Below are 16,461 nucleotides of genomic sequence, written 5' to 3' on the forward strand. Positions count from 1 at the left end.
ATTTACAACGAAGAAGCTAAAAATATACAATGGGGAAAGGATAGTCTCTTCAACACATGCTGTTTGGAAAACTGGATAGCCACATGCAAAAGAATGAAACTGCACCCCTATTTTACACTACACACAAAAAATACCTCAAAATGTATTAAAAACTTGAGCATAAGACCTGAAATCCTAAGACTCCTAGAAGAAAACAGGCAGTAAGCTCCTTGACATAAGTCTTGACAATGAGTTTTTTGAATCTAACGTGAAAAGCAAAAGCAACAAAAACAAAAATAAACAAGTGCAACTACATCAAACTAAAAAGTGCACAGCAAAGAAAACCATCAACAAAATGAAAAGGCAACCTACTGAATAGGAGAAAATATTTGCAAATCATGTATCTAATAAGGGGCTAATATCCAAAATATATATAAACTCACATAATTCAATACCAAAAAAACAAACAATTAAAAATTAATTAATTAAAAATGAGCAGAAGATCTGAGTAGACACTTTTCCAAAGAAGACCTACAGATGAAAAGATGCACTACATCATTAATCATCAAGGAAATACAACTCAAAACCACAATGAGATATCACCTAACACCTGTTAGAAGGGCTACTATCAAAAAGACAAGAAATAACGAGTGTTGTTGAGGATGTGGGGATAAGGGAACTCTTGTACACTGGTGGTGAGAATGCAAACTGGTGCAAACACTATGGAAAACAGTACAGAGGTTTCTCAAAAAATTAAAAATAAAACTACCATATGATCCAGCAATTCCTCTTCTGAGTAGCTATCCAAACAAAACTAACTCAAAAAGATATATGCACCCTCATGTTCACTGCAGCATTATTTATAATAGCCAAGATGTGTAAACAACCTAAGTGCCTACTGATGGACGAATGGATGAAGAAATTAAGGTATGTACACACACACACACACACACACACACACACACACACATATATAATGTAATATTATCCAGCCATTTAAAAAAAAGAATGAAATCTTCCATTTGCAACAGCATGGATAGACATCAAGGGTATTGTGCCAAGTGAAATAAGTCAGACAGACAAAAACAAATACTGTATGATCTCTCTTATATGTAGAATTAATCAATCAATAAAGTCAAGCTCATAGACACAGAGAACAAATTAGTGGTTGCCAGAGGCAGGAGTAGAAGAGTAGGGAAAGAAATGTGTGAACTCTTTAGGTTTTGTTTGTTTAAATAAATGCAAATCAATGAATAAATTTAATTACATTTTTAAAACAGAATCTCTCCTTGCTAAAGGATGTGAGCTCAGATGTGCTTCTAGCATGGGATTTATTTTCTAAATGTTCCTTTTAAGCTTACATAAGATGCCTCTAAGATCTACCTGAGTGGATTTTGTTGTTGTTGTTGTTGTTATTCTACTATCCAATTGCTTTTCTTGCCCAACTTAATCATATTCCATGTCTCTTGGCACCTAGTCCTAAACCCTGTTTTTGTCTCCTAGAACCAGACCTACATTCTCAAATGCCTGCTAGGTACCTCTATCTGTGGATCCTTTCAAAGCCTAACTAAATTCATAATCTTCTCTCCCCAAAGTCTTTCCTTCAAGATTCCCTATTTCTGCCAGAACTTACTATCCTTCCATATACAAATGCTCAAAACTTGGTGGGCAGCCTTGATTCTCCTTCTTCCTCCTCCCCCCAAATCCTGCTCTCTGACCTGCCACTGCACTGTTTCTGCCCTGAGGGACGCCCTTGAGGCCTCCCTTCAAGAAAGCAGGAACATTTTCTTCCTGAAGACCGCTGCAGTTTTTCTGAATTTTATGTTTGCATTTTTGTCTCTGACAGATCATGACTGCTTTGAAAGGAGCTTTAAATATCTGTGTATTCTGATTTCCTCCATATCTCAGCATTTGTAACAAAAAATGATGCTGAATAAATGCTGGTTGAATTATTTGTATTAGTTGCACTAATTACAGCAAATGCAATGGCAAATGAAGACAATGCAAATGCAATTTTAAAAAGGATTTTCTTAAATCTTCTAATCAGTAAAAAGTAACAGAAAAATCCAATGAGTGGGGTGGTGATTAAAATGGTATAAATATATGACGGAATAAAAATTTGAGAAACTCAGTAGAAAGATGTTTAAAAGAATAGCGATAGCTTTCCAAATTCATGAAAATAAAATAAATTTGGAAAATATACATACTCTTAACTTCAAATTATTAGAAGACAATTATAGTATTTCTGTCCCTCAACCAGACTACATTGAAGATTGCACATTTGCAATAACTTATGGTTTTATTTATTTATTTTTTGAGAGAGAGAGAGCATGAGTAGAGAAGGGGCACAGGAGAGAGAGAGAGACAGAGAGAGACAGAGAGAGAGTGAAACTTAAGCAGGCTCCACACTGGGCATGGAGCCTTACATAGAGCTGGGTCTCACAACCCCGAGATCATGATGTGAGCTGAAATCAAGACTTAATCAGTCACCTCACCGACTGGGCCCCCCAGGCGCCCCTGTAATAACTTATGTTTTCAAAATTATATTTAAGACAGGTAAAATAAATTGTTCATGTAGGGGATGGGGGGGAAGAAGTTGTTTCCACTGAGATTGCTAGGACCTCTAGGCACCCATTTTGCCTACTGTATACTGAAAGCCTATCTGCAGTAGGTCAAGTTAAACTGAACTACAGAGAGTAGGGATAGACATGGGCCTATATTACATCATTTGTGTCCTGGATCTAGCCATGCCTAACGCCAGCTATATCTCTGAACTTTCCAGTTATGAAAGCTACAGATGCCCTCTTCAGGTTTAATTCTCATTTTTGTTGGATTGCTTTCACTTACAACCAAATGTTCTGATTCAACATCACCAAACTTATCAACTTCCCCCAAATCTTCTCTAACTTAGAAAGAGGATTTCCCTCTTTCTGCTAATGAAATCATAATTGTCCTATCATTCAGGTTCAAAAGTACAAAATCAGGGTACCTGAGTGGCTCAGTCGGTTAAACATGTGACTCTGGCTCGATCTGACTTTGGCTGACTGAGGTCACGATCTCATGGTTTGTGGATTCAAGCCCCATGTCAGGCTCTGTGCTGACAGCTCAGAGCTTGGAGCCCACTTTGGATTCTGTGTCTCCCTCTCACACTGCCCTTTCCCACTTGTTCTCTCTCTCAACCTCTCTGTCTCAAAAATAAATAAATAAATAAACATTTAAAAAATATGAGCTACAAAATCATCTATTCATTCCCCCACATACTCAGTCAGCCACTAAATCTCATCACTCCATCCTCTTACATCTCTTCCTTCTGTCCCTACTGATAAAATGTTCACCGCTTTAATTCGGGTCTTCTTTTTTTCTGTCACTTAGCAATAGTGTTATACATAACTCATCTCAATTACCACCTTCTCTTTGAAACCTTTTCTTATCTTCCCTGGCCACATCAATCCCCTTGCTCTGCTCTGTCCTCTCCCTTTCTGTCATTCTTCACCCCCTTGAGCCAGCTGAGACACACTTTTCCAGGATGCTTCCTGACTCGGCTCCTCTTCTCACAGGTTGCGTGATATCTCGGCACCCTCTTCTTAACTCCTTCAAAGTTTACCACACTTTAAATTGAAATTATCCAAATTATGTCACTAGCCTTAAAGATTTTCAAGGGAAAGATTGATGTCAAATAGATTATCTACCCAATATATACTAGAAGCTCAATAAATGTTTTGAGCTTTTAAAGTGAATTGTGTTTCCTTCAACCCTATAGCTCCATCACTCAGCACATATGCAGCACAGAGTAGCAGCTAGATTGTTGTTGGCTGTCTAAGTGAAGAGGCTTCTTGAAATTCATATGTTGAAATCCTAACCCCAATGTGATGGTGCTGGGAGGTGGGGCATTTGCAAAGTAATTAGGGCATGAGAGTAGAGCCCTCATTAATGGGATTACTGCCTTTATAAAAGTGAGACTGGAAAGCCCCTGAACCCTCTTTTTTGCTATATTGAGGATACAATGAGAAATTGGCAGTCTACAACCCAGAAGAGAGCCCTCAGCAGAACCCATCATGCTTGTACCCTGATCTCAGACTTCTGGCCTCCAGAACTGTGACAAACAAATTTCTATTATTTATAAGCCACCCAATCTATGGAACTTTGTTACAGCAGCCTGAACTAAGACACCTCTTCATCTCCAGTCTGACTATATATCTATCCACCCAACTCACCATTAAAGATTAATCTTGGTTCACAAACAAGTTCACAATTGGTGGTTAACAATTCCAAAATGCTTTCATTAGCACCCTAGAACGCCTCTGCCTTTCCTCCTCACCTACATGCCTATTCCTTAAAACTAATTTCGAATTTTCTCTGTGCTTGCTTGCTCCATGATACCACCATCAACATTTACCTAATCATACCAAATGTCTCCACTATAAACTATGGCTGTCTGATCTCAGCCGGGTCCTCTGCATTGCTCGGCCCCTCATATTTATCTTCAACTGACCCCTATCAGATTCCCCGTAGCAGCTGCTACGAAGTTTTTCCACTCGCCTTAAGCCCCAAATTCCATCCTACTCCCCTCATGCTCAGCAAAAGCTCTCCTCTTCTACATAACTCAGGATACGATATTATAACCATGAGATGCCTTGGCTTTTTCCATCCTCAAGTCAAAACTTTTCTATCCCTTTATACAGTCTTTCCCAGCTCATGCTCCAGTGAGGGATGTGCCCACCCTCTTTTCTAAAGCCAAATTCTCTATTCATACGGTACCAATCGTTTAATTTTTCTCCCTCTCCTGGCTCCTTCCCTTCACCACACAGGAATGCTTAAACCTCCTCTGTCCAAAAGGTTAGTATTTCATTATTAGCTAACATTTGTTGAGCATTTACAATGTAGAAAGTGCCACTATAAGCAGTTGACATCAATCATTATATTTAATCTTGACGACCTTTGACGTTTTTGATAATATATCCCCTATTTTAGAGATTAATAAACTGAGGCCAGTATTGGGAAATTTGCTTAGGCCACACAGCTTTCTACTTCCTTGTACACTCAAACTTTTCTAACAAATGATCTAAATTTGATTCTCCTTTATTTCCTTCCTCTCTTCCCCTATGTTTCTATATCATATGTCCAAAGTCTTCGTTGCTATACCACAGTGACTTCTGGCTGAATATTTCTGTGTCTGTCAACAAGGATAGGGACATACCTACACCGCACGCACATACACACACAACACCGCTGTTAACACTTGTTCAAAATATATGTGTTGAAAGGTTGAGCAAATGAATCCAGCCCTTAGGAGAATTATATTTAAGTAAAAAAAGAACACACCACATATCAGCACTGCCCTTTTCACTTTTTCTCAGCTGCTACCACTTTTATAAATTTTCAAGCGCAAAATGTTTAGAACCATGCAAAAGAAACTAAAGCACCGAGGAGGTTTTCCTGCGTTTCAGAAGCACTCACCGCCTCAATATTTTTCTTTAGTCACCTAACCTAATCCCATGGTCCACAGCTTGGCACAGTCTCCATGGCTTTCAGGAAGAATTCTGTCTGAACAAGAGGGACAAGATCAGGTCCAGAAAGGAAGGACATACAACAGTATCAGCTGAAATGCTTCTCCATCAGAAAGGCCAGGCTGACACCAGGTCGGCTGAAGAAACAAACATTTCTCCCATTGACAAGTATTTAATTGGACATTTTGAAAATCTAATGTCATGTATGCAGATGCAAATGTCTGAAGAGTTGTTTACAGTGTGGTTGGTGCCAGACAGGCTCCAATGCCAAGCCAGCACACAGCCTCCCATTATTCTGCAGAGCTCGGCCTCTAAAGATGTTTCAGGGCTCTCTGAGCCTTGTAAATTTCCACATCCAAAGGCTTATCTGTGTTTTCAAAGCAAAGTCCTTCTTCCCCCATGAGTAGACATCAGTCCTTCCCCTGCCAATCTCTGCAACTGCCTGCCCTGGTTCAGAAAAGGCTTTGGAGAAATGATTTCAGAGGTGATTACTCCATCTCTAGAAAGTATAGTGTTGAAGTTTTAGTAGTTTTTGAAAACTAACAAAAAGAAAATGCCAGACTCTAGATCCCTGCCCAGAAACCAGGTCTTCGCTGACACAATTATTTCAAGAATTATTTCTATTATTCATTGACCCAGGAAAACACAGCGTATTAGCTCAGCTAACAAACAAGTTTACCTTAACATGCCAGCTACAAGGAAGCAGTTCTCAGTTGGAAGGATAAACAAGGATATTCTACATATGGACACTGGGGAATCCTTTCATGTTTAAGAACTGAACCATCCACAGTCTGCTTGGGAAAATGCAATGCAAAAAAAGCTGCCATTATCAAAAATTGTTATGATGCTTTCACTGCATCCTCCCGATTCAAATACCTTCTTCAAGAAAACATTGTTCATGTATCATGTAAGAATATTTAATTCAAAAATAAAAATCCTCGTCGGGCTCTGTGCTGACAGCTCAGAGCCTGGAGCCTGCTTCAGATTCTGTGTCTCCCTCTCTCTCTGCCCCTCCCATGCTCATGCTCTGTCTCTGTCTCAAAACAAAAAACAAAAAAAAAAAAAAACAAAAAAACCACATCAAAAATAAAAATCCTGCTACTCATTTCATATTCAATAAGCTTATTTCCTTACCCAGTGGTCTCCACTGTATAAAAAGCCATAAAACTTTTGATCATTTATTAATGAGTTCATTCACTTATTCATACTACAAATATTGACTGATTACCTACTATGTTCAGAGCAATGGTAAATATTTCAGATATACAGAAATAAGGAATATGCCATCCTTGGCCTGGAAGCTAGTGAAAGAGGAAGGCAGATGACTATCATATAAAAGGAAATAAATTCTCATGTACTCACAATACAGTAATGATTAAAGTGCTACAGGATTGTCACAGGAGAAAATAAGGAAGAAATAACAGAGAAGATGGTATTTCAGTTCGACCTTGCAGGATAGATTAATTTTCATAGCTGTATAGTGAGCAGGGTATTTTTAAAAAAAATTTTTTTTAACGTTTATTTATTTTTGAGACAGAAAGAGACAGAGCATGAACGGGGGAGGGGCAGAGAGAGAGGGAGACAGAATCGGAAGCAGGCTCCAGGCTCTAAGCCATCAGCCCAGAGCCCGACGCGGGGCTCGAACTCATGGACCGCGAGATCGTGACCCGGGCTGAAGTCGGACGCTCAACCGACTGAGCCACCCAGGCGCCCCGAGCAGGGTATTTTTAGTTAAAGAACAACCATGAGCAAAAGTCTGAACATTTGTAATATGTTCTCCAGAAAGGATAAAGAGCCTGGGGAAGCTGGGGTGTTACAAATCAATAGGGAAAAACTTAAATACACTCATATGCACACAACAAATGTATTCCCAGGCCCCTTTCATACTTACTGATTCAGGACCTACAGTTAGGTTGGCCTAGGAATCACTATTTTTAAAATCCTCCCAGGTCATGACATGCACTCATGATGTGACTTGATACACACATAGAATGCAAGGAGGAATATGGGAGGTGTTATGGGCTGAACCGTGCCCCCCACACACACACACCAAAATAGATATGCTAAAGTCCTATCCTAATTCAGTAGCTCAGAAAATGCCTATATTTGGAGATAAGGCCTCTAAAGAGGTCATTAAGTTAAAACGAGGGCATTAGGGTGGGCCCTGGTACAATCTGAACAGGGTCTTTATAACAAGTGGAAATTTGGACACAGAGAGAGACCAGGGATATGTGTGAACAAAAAGAAGACTGTGTGAGGAAACAGCGAGAAGATGACCATCTGCAAGCCAAGGAGAGGGGGCTGGGAAGAAACCAAACCTGCTGGCACCATAATCTCAGACTTCCAACCTCCTGAACTGTGAAAAAATAATCTTCTACTGTTTAAGTCCCCAGTTTGGTAGTTTGTGGTGGTGGTGCTGGTGAACTAATACAGTAAGTGAAAAAAACATGAATGCACCCAGAAATACATTTTTTTTTTAAAGTTTATTTACTTTGAGAGACAGAGAGAGCACATACACACGAGCCAGAAGGGGCAGAGAAAGGGAGAGGGGGAGAGAGAGAGAGAGAGAGAGAGAGAGAGAGAGAATCCTAAGCAGGCTCCGCACTGTCAGTGCAGAGCCAGATGGCAGGGCTCAAACTCACGAACCGCGAGATCATGAGCTGAGTTGAAACCAAGAGTCAGACCTTAACTGACCGAGCCACCCAGACATGCTACCCAGAAATATATTTTAATGCCAGATTTCTAAGAACCTTACACGCCATATTAGGCATTCAGACTTTATTCCACAGACAGTTTCTCAAAATGTAGGCCTTTTGAGTAAGGAAATAGTATGAGCCAGCCTGCGATCCAACTCTTAAGTCAGTGTGGAGGGCAAAGTGGTTTCAAAGATTCTGCCCAGCCAAGGCAAGAGACGGTAAGGGGTATGACTAGTGCAACAACAGAAAAGGATGGTAGGACGGGGAGACGGAAAATTCAGGAGCTATAACAGGTAGACATAAACAGCATTTGCTGACTTCTTAATTTTGGAGGACGAGGAAAAGGGGAGAGTTAAGGATAACCTCCCCCATTTTGAGGCTGCTTTGTACCCTGTATTTCAGACACATCACATTACCTACAGTCCTGTAGAATGAGGTGCCATTGACCACAACAGGAAACACAGAAACAGCATATCTGGGAATGAAACTAATGAGTTAAAAACCAGAGAAGAGAAATCAGAGAGAATTCAGGTGTGGAGATGAAGATCTCTTGAGTACAGAGGAGCTTCTTCAAGCGACGGGGTAATGAGAGCATGGCCCTCGCTTCTAGTTTCGGCCCCAACATGGAAGAGCTGGGAAGTCATCACTCGGGTCCTTACAACAACAAATAACAGAGAACAAACTGAAAACCAGCCACCTTCCTTCGACCTAGCAGGGTACTAAGGACGCAGCGCAAACCACCACCCTAAAATCTGAAGCGACAGGTAAAGTCCCAATCTGCTTAGCTGGAGCAGAAGCCACTGGAGCCATAAACTGGTAAAAATACCTATGTGGTAATTCTGACAGACTGCAGGACACTGAGTATGGACTGCCATGAGAGTGAGAAACACCTCAGGCCAGTGTTGGTCAGGTTGAGGGCACAGGGGATTCCAACAATTTTAGATAATCATAAGACAACTATGACAATGGAGCAAAGACAAGGGAAACTAAACTACCAATGAATAATAATAATGGTGGCTGATAATGACAGCACTTACCATGTGGCAGGCCTGTCCTAGATGTTTATTTACATTTCTTAATCCTACAACAAATTTACAGGATAATGCATTATTTTTCGATTGCTGCTCTAACAGATTACCACAAACCTGGAGGCTTAAACAACATAAATTTATTAACCTACAGTTCTGTAGGTCAGAAGTCCAACACAAGACTCACCAAGTAAAAATCAAAGTGCTGGCACGGCTGCATTCCTTTTGGTGGCTCTAGAAGAGAATATCTGTCTTTTTCCAGCTCTGTGTGGCCACCCACATTCCTGGTCTCAAGGCCCCCTTCCCCCATCTTCAAAGCAGACAGCATTGCATCTCTTTGGCCCCTTCTCCACAGTCAAATCTCCCTAACTCTCTGACTCCTCTTCTGCCCTTTCCACTGTTAATTGGGCCACCGAGACAATCCAAGATGGTCTTCCTAGTTTAAACTTAGATGATTAGCAATCTTAATTCCATCTGCACATCTCCTTTGCCACATAACCTATAATAGTCACAGGTTCCAGGGAATAGGGCTGGGACACAGTTTAATTATTACCTTTGTGTTACAAATGAAGAAGATGAGTCAGAGAGAGTATATGTAATTGGTCCAAGGTCACACAGGTGTTGGTGGCAGAGCTGAGATTTGAACACAGGAAAATTGGCCCATATTCTTAAACATTCTATGTTCTACAGAACATGGGTGCCAGTGAGTGATTTGTTTAAATGGCAAACCCTAAAATTTGGACTGAGTAGGTAGTGAAATGTCAGAATAGTGCACAGTTCCATGTTTTGCCTTCAAAGGACCTAACTGGTATTGGTGATCCTCCATACGTTCTCTACTCTTCCTATGGCCACTAGTTTTCTATCAACGTCAGTTCAGAACAACTAATGAAGAGAAAAACCCTATAAAAGTAGAGCCAGATATCTGAGATGGACAATTTTGCAATATAATACACATGGAATTAATGATTGAGAACACTTAATCAAATGTAACAAACGCATTTAGTTTGGATAGCATAGATCCCATGTCTTTTGATAATGGTAACAGAATATCAACATGATGTTCTGGGCACAAAAAGAACAATGTGTATGAAGGTGGAAGATGAATACATGAGTGCCTTAACAGCATCATGAAAGAAAGATGTTTACTTTTTGTCATTTCGACCTATTACAAAACTAACTAAGAACATGGACTAAACCAGAGGACTGAGGGACTGAGGCACTAGGCCAATAAGCCTTTAGAATTCACTGAAATCTTCATTTGGCTTTTTTTTTTTTTACAATCTTTCACAAATGTTCCAAGGAAGAAATGAATTTTCTGCAAATGAGATATATATAGAGAGAGACATTCTATGTTCTAGATAACATGGGTGTTGGTGAGTAATTTAAGTGGTAAACCCTGAAATTTGGACTAAGTAGGGAGTGAAATGTCAGAATAGTGCAGACTTCCATGTTCTGCCCTCAAAGAACATATATATATATATATATATATATATATATATATATATATATCACATATATACACACACATATACAATAAAAATAAGATTTATGTATGTGTACCTATATATATCACACCCATATATATCCACACATAATATAAATAATTGTATTATTTTATTAATATTAGATACGTCATATTATTGGAACTTCCTGCATTCCTGTTCATCTTTATGAATTATATTCTTCAACTTCATTAGTTACATTATTCAATCCTACCATTTGTCTTTTGTCTACTTGATTTGTCATGTAAAAAAAGATCTTAAGGTACTCCTTAAGTTTTGGCCATATTCTTGCACTCCTGACCATTTCCTTTATATGTTTTGAGAATAAATATTTTTAAATGCTTGGCCCACAAAAAAGTCACAACTATTCTGTCACCCTTACAGATTTTATCTTTCATCAACATAAAACTCTGGGTCTAGTATAATAATCTTTCTTTTAAATTATACTTGATTTCATTTTAATGATGTGGAACTCAAGGCCCATAGAGTTTTTGGTTTCCCTACTCTGGCCCAGTCTGTTTACGTTTACATTCATGACTGTCTCTTGTGGTTCCCACCATCAGACCAGAGCACTGCCAGTCCTGGGCTTCACCCCAACCAATGTCCTACTTGTCCGTGCTTTGTAAGCAGTGAAGGTAGCTAGATGGATTTAACTGCAAATCATTACGCGCAATATGTTTTCACTGGTCTCTAATCATTAAGGGATCTAGGTCCAGATCCCCATTTCCATATTTGATATCCAAGTTAGAAAAGTCTTCAACATATCATATAATCAAAATAGATGTAGCTTTTTGCAGATGTGTCTTGCTTTAAGCAAACCCCATATTTGACAGTCGGGATTTATCTAGACAAGACAGTAAGGAGTGATTAATTGTTCACTTTATAAAGGGGTTATTTGCCTCATGGAAGATTTAATCATAAGATATATTGGAGACTCTCCTATTGTATTGAAAGTATCATTAGATTTGCACAGATACTCTCTATACACAACCATCCATGACCATCCCTATAGTATACAGCAGAATTGTGCTAAGGATACTTTCTATCACTGCCTCTCTCCTGAGAAATCTTGCCTTTGCTGGCCTTCAAATAGCATCTGCTTTACTGTTACATGATGTGACATGGTAGAGGAGAGGGGACACACTGTAAAAGGCCAGGGTTCCAAGGCAAAGCAAGGCTCTAATACAATGGACAGAGCAGTGGACTGGACATCAAAGGCTTGGAGCTCTTGCCAGCCGTGGGATCTGAGGCAAACTACAGCCTGCTTAATTCCCAGATTTTTACTTTATAAAAGAAAGATAATAGTGCCTGGCTGCACCTAGTTTTAAGGGTTCATGTAACAATCAAATGTAAAAATTCCACTTAAATATAAAATGCCATGCTAATATATCCTTTTTTCTAAGCAGGTCTAATGCCACAACACTAAGAGAATGCTATATCAATCTACCTTTTCCTTTGTTAGCGACTATTTGTCATAGAATTAGTTAAATGTTCTGAAAATACCTCCTAATCATTATCCTTTTCATTTTATCTTATTCTACCTCTTTTATTCTTCCCTTAGTTCAAAGTCTCCCAACACTTTCTCTGCAAAGATCAAACCCTCTGCCCAGCAATTCTGAACAATCTCCTACCTTGTCTCTTCCTGACAAGCTGAGTAAGAGGAGAAAACAAAGCCTGTGGTATTCTTACCATTAAAGAAGTATAGTTATTTGGAAGAGCCAGCTCAAATCTCTGTATTCCAAACCTGCCTACACCTGTGTCTACAGACATCCGTCCTCTCTGCTACACTCCAGCTATTTGCTTACCTTTGTTCCTTTGAACCACTTCCATCTATATTGCTCTATTTTAGTTTCTCTTGGTGGCTTATGGTAACCCCTCATTGTCTGAGCGTCCAACTTTTTTTCCTTCACTGGAACTTACGTACAATTTGGAGTTCCAACAAATTCACAGGAAATATGATGCAATGTTCCTTAGCCAAGTCCAGTGCGGTTTTTTCCTTCTTTTCAAGTGATTTATTGAATTGATTTTTCTTTTCAGACTAAGCACCTGTTGAAACGTTTGGCAGGTCTTGACGGTATGATGTTGCAGTACAGCTACAGTCAAAGCTGTATAGTGGAGCCTCCCCTAGATGTTCCACAGTTGCCTCCACTGTCTTTCCCCTAAAACATCTTCCTCGTCTTATATTTATTAGCCTCTTTAGTAGCATCTCCATTCACCCAGCCAAGCAAACCGCGAACCTTATTTCCCATTTCCAGCTGGTCATTAAATCCTGCCCTCTCTATTTTCCGAATATCTTTGAAACCTGTGTCAACTTAGACCCTTATCCTCTTTCATTTGTGCTACAGAAGCAGCATCCTCCTTTTCTTCTGGCTTTCTTCTAGCTTTTCCATCTCCAGTGCCTTCAGAGCATTAATGCTGGAGCTATTTTGTAAAGAAAATACAATCATAGAACTCTAACTAAAAATTCAGCTTAAAAAAATACACTCTAAAAAAGATAATCCACGCTGTGAAAAAAGTTTAAATAACACGGCCCCACCCTCACAAGACCTCTCTACTGTAGCCACACTGAACCCCAGTCTCTCCCCCGGAGTGGGAGTGCTCATACCCTCATACTCCTTGTCCTTGCCAATGTAGTTCTTCCTGCTTAGAATGCCGTCTTCCCTCCTCTTGGCCTTCAAGCTTCAAACTCCAGTTCAGAATTCACCTGCTCTCTGAAGTCTTTCCCAGCTCTAACCATAGCTCTTTGCTAGTGGAATGAATGGCCCCACTTTCACATCACCCTATGATTCAATTATTTGTGGAATGGTCACTTTCCTACTTAAACTCAGTATCTCACACATTTTAATCTGGCTCATAGGATACACTCAATAAATGGTCACTGAAATTAACATGCAGAAACAAAATAATAGCTAAAGAAAAATTCCAGAGACCTAGAAGCATACCAGTCCAACTTCTTCGCTGCATTAAGGAAACAGGACCCAGGAATAAAGAGAAAGGGCTAATAATCTGACTGAGGCAAACGCATGAATGGGTTGTTTGTTTTTAAAAGCTAAGTGGTTTAGGGAGGGTAGGGGGAGAAGAAAGTACATTTTAAAGCTCTAGCTCCAGGGCAAGTAATAAAAATTGCTGCTTTAATGCTTTTTTCATAACATTGTGAGCAATGGGAAGGCCTATTCTATCATACCAGCCTTCAGGGAGGAAAGTTTTGGCCTCCTGAGCTAAATCAAACTGGCATCTGCTCCCAGTTTTTCAAGTGGCCACTGATAGGTCTCAGAAGCTAAACGTGACTGACAAAGAAGAAAAAAAATAATTTTCCATTTATTTTATGGGCCTCTCTCTTCCTCTTTTGCTCTCGTCAATTAATTATAAAGGTACTGGAAACCCATCCTGCATTCTTGTCCCTGGATTACAGGGATATAGTCTCAGTTGTACTTTTTCTGCAATAGGAGTTGTCATTCTTATAAAGGAGGTTGGGAGGCAATGCCTTAACAAGGACCCAAAGCTAGCCTAAGAAATAATAATGCTCTGTACTCAAAGTTCAAAGCTCTTAAGCTTATGATAGCTCTTGATGTCACCCATTTTACACTCCCTAAATTAGGTTAAAGTCTGAATATGTTTAAAATTAGGATGTATGTGCATTTAGGGAAAGTATCAGAGTCTACCAGAGTCCCAATGGAATTCAATAATTTTCAAAATGAAATAACCAATTCTCTACAATCCAGTCTTAATCATTCCACCCCTAAGCCCCCACCCTAAATTCATCTACTCACAATGCCCCAGAGTTCATATATACATATCCTATACATATCCTAGAGACCCCATCCTCTAACATCACACAGACTCTCCTAGCAGGGATTGCCTACATTTCCGGGAAAAACCCTGCCTCCGCCTATATTGTGAGTACTTGACTTTCCCATTTCCAAGCGGTTTCTATTTCGGAAGGTTGAATGGGGATTTCAACAGTACCTAGCTCTTAGGTTTATAGTAGGATTAAATGGGGCAATATAAGTAAAAAGATTAAATATAACAGCACTTGCTACACGGTCAGTACCCCATAAATATCAACTTTTGTTACATGCCATGCCTGAACAACTGATGACCCCATAACTGGCTCTTTGGGAAAAGAGTTCCAGAAAGTTGGTCTTTTTCACCAACTACCACTTTTGGCTCCACGTCTCCCAACAGACTTGAAAGAACCGAAGTAGGTAACATTAATTTTCTTTTACTTAACACATTTGGGACTTTGAGTTTGTTAAATGTAGCGTGCAAAAAATATTTTAATATGTTTGTAAAATGACTTTTTAAGTGCCATTAAAAAATCTCCAAGGCCCTTCCAGCTCCAAAATGTTGTGATCTATAATAACTAATTTCAAATGCATGCAAATTAATACTGATACAATTCCCCAGATGCACTGGAGATATATGACATTGTCAGGCTGGGTTGCACTGGAAACAAGTTAGACCCAGGCCCAGGAGCCTCTGGCAATGCAGAGTAAAATTTTGCCTCTCTTTCTCGCCTCCACCCCGGAGTCTATTATTCTCATCTTGAGCTCCCAGGCCCTTTGGTAACAGATGTGGAGGAGAATAAGGAATGAGCTGCAATTTGCAGAGAAGAAAGTAGGGCCAAGATGCTACAGAATCCCAAACAGATTGGCTGAAGTGAGAATTCCATGAAGTCACCTACAATCTCACCTTTAACACCTAACGAAAGAGAATCCTAGAAGTCTAACTCAGAAAGGGGTCCCACCAACCGCCCTTCATCCTGGAGGTTAAAAAACTGAGACCTAAAAAAGATCAAATGACAAGTCCAAAGTCATCTGGCTTTTCTGGAACTCAAGTCTGGAAACCTATAGAGCTGATGCAGTCACCAATTGCATTAAAGCAGTCAACCACTTGTAGCTTGCAAAGCATCTGCACAGATGTCTCTCATTTTTCCTCTCTGGGCTACATTCAGTCTCCTTTAGTCACTCACAAATCCGCTAGTACTTGTCTCAGGAAAACTAACAAGATGCTTCACAAACATGAATTCAAGAGAAATGTCTGATTTGACAAACAAGTTACTAAAAGCAGAGTCATGTGTTTCTACGTTTAGATTCACCCTGATCTTTCAGAAATACAGTGAATAATATTATAGTGACAATGATTCTTCAAAAGTCCACACCAGATAGCAAAACGCAAGCAAGAAAAAGCCCGAGCAACATTCACACAACTTTTTGGAAAACGATCCGCTAGAAGATGCGCGGTGAGTCTGTCTCCACTGCCTCCACTTAGCATTTACATCCACTCGTGCATTCCTTCACTGAGCTTTCCTTCACAGGCAGGCACGCAAGCACTTACTCAGGTGCTAACGCACCAGTTCTAGTTCAAAGGCCCTGGCTCATTCCTTCAATTACTTAAGGAGTACCACCGAGCCCGCCCGCCGGTAACAAGCCACACAGGCCCTGCCCTCCTGGAACCTGGAGTCTGAGTGGAGCCTAGACGTGCACACCAAAAGCGAAAGCACAAGGTAAAAGGCGAAAAACTCCTCAAAGGAGCTGGGCTAAAGCGCCATGGAGGCCCAGGGGAACCGGGAGTGCAGTCCAGACGGGGGGGCGGGGAGGGCAGCCCCGCGGCCTGGGTCGGCCGGAGGGGCTGGAGGGGCCGCGCTCGCCACAGCTACGCAGCATCCTCCTCCTCCCTGACGCCGGCGCTCGGCTTCCCGTTTCTGGGCCCGGACTTCCCTCGTCACGGAAGCCGCACGGCCTGCCCG

General features: G+C 40.4%; 1 protein-coding gene across 2 annotated transcripts in view; it reads right to left on the reverse strand.

The window, feature by feature from the left end:
* CPQ (carboxypeptidase Q) overlaps window positions 1-16,461 on the reverse strand; it is a 467,130-nt gene that overhangs the window by 450,309 nt on the left and 360 nt on the right. The window lies entirely within an intron of this gene.

The sequence above is a fragment of the Panthera uncia genome, chromosome F2 (assembly GCF_023721935.1).
Source record: "Panthera uncia isolate 11264 chromosome F2, Puncia_PCG_1.0, whole genome shotgun sequence".
Classification (NCBI taxonomy): domain Eukaryota; kingdom Metazoa; phylum Chordata; class Mammalia; order Carnivora; family Felidae; genus Panthera; species Panthera uncia.